This window comes from Corvus brachyrhynchos, unplaced genomic scaffold (assembly GCF_000691975.1).
Source record: "Corvus brachyrhynchos isolate BGI_N302 unplaced genomic scaffold, ASM69197v1 scaffold864, whole genome shotgun sequence".
NCBI lineage: Eukaryota > Metazoa > Chordata > Aves > Passeriformes > Corvidae > Corvus > Corvus brachyrhynchos.
Genome location: NW_008237871.1, coordinates 225,919 through 227,494, shown reverse-complemented (window position 1 = coordinate 227,494; position 1,576 = coordinate 225,919).

Below are 1,576 nucleotides of genomic sequence, written 5' to 3'. Positions count from 1 at the left end.
GACTACTGTCAGACTTTGGAAGAGGGAGTGATGCTACTGGCCTATTGCCCTTTCAGAAAATACTTACAATAGTTAGAATAGAGCTATAATAGTTTCTGCTAGAACTGCCAGAAAGCCCCAGAGAGAGCTGGTTACTTAGATGCAAGCAAGCTAGGAAAACAGAATGAAAGCTTGTGCACAAAGAACATTTGGCACACAGATAAATGCTATCCAAAATCCCAAGGGCAATGTAGGCATATTAAAGAGTCAAGAATCTCAGCACAGGATGGCACAAGATATGTGCCACAGAGCTGAGCAGATCTCAAACCTGTTTCTTCCTGCTACCAAAAGTTTGCTTGCAGTAAGGCTGCATAAAGAAAAAGGTGCACTTAAGAGAAGGAAAACCACAAACCACGGACTTCCATTTTCCAAAGAACGTTACAACTTGGTAGTTGCTTAGGCAAGCTGATACCACGGTTAAGTTCCTTGAAGCTACACAAAACAGAAGGCATCAGCCTTCTATGCACCTTTACCCCACTGTGTAGGTCAATGACAATGTTTAAAATTAACCAAGGTGAAGACCTTGCACTTTTTATATGAATGGCTATTCCAGGGAATAAAACACTTGCTGCTCAGCCACAAGCACCACTGTCACCAGCTGACCAGCAGTACTCAGATAGGTCTCCATGCAAACTATAGGGCTCAAAGGGTTCCTTCAAATGTGACACAATGGTGTAAGTTGCTGCTTTAGTTCCCAAGTGTGCATCAGCTCCACACTTGAAGCACCTGCCTCTGTGCCCTCCTGCTAATCCAGAACACCAAGAACTCCACCTGAGCTCAGAACTGCACGGCAGAGTAAGGGTTGGGAGAACCTTGGAAAAACCTGACCCTACCCGTGTTGTTCTATAAAGCAAATGGCTTTTCAGCACATCAAACGGGCTTGGGAATAAAAGGCAAAGCTACGTGTGCCTGTGCCTCCGTGCACAGGCAGCCAACGCTCTCCTCTCCAAGCAGAGCAAGCCCTGGAAGTCAGCTGAACTTCTGAAATAGCTGCAGGCCAAAACCACCTGCAAACCAAACATTCTGCAGCTCCATCCCCTCTCATTCAGTGTCATCAGCACAAGACACACGTGTCAAAATGGTCTGTGGATCCTCCTAAAGACATTTAAAGACTAACGACTACACCACAGCCGACTAAAAGCAACATTTTCCTCCCCAGCCATCTTACAGAATATGACCCATCAGCTCCCAAACTCCACAAAGCAGTCACCTACTCTCAGCTGTAGTGCTACATCTGTTTAAATGTACCCAGGAAGGCTGATTAGCCCACGAACGGAAACGAACAGTCTCAATCCAACAAAAATTGCTTCAGTATGCAGGAGAAACGACGGAAATGAACAAAACAGAGCAGGAAATAGTGCGAAGGAAAAGCAAATGGACATAATCCATGTAACAGGTCTGTCGAGTTCCCTAGGACGGGAGGAATGTGTCAGAGACGGCCAGCGAGGGGCAGCCGCAGGGGCCCCGGCGGGCACCGGCCGAACTTCGGGGGCACCGCAGGACCTCGAGGAGGACAACGGGGACACGGTGCGTGGCA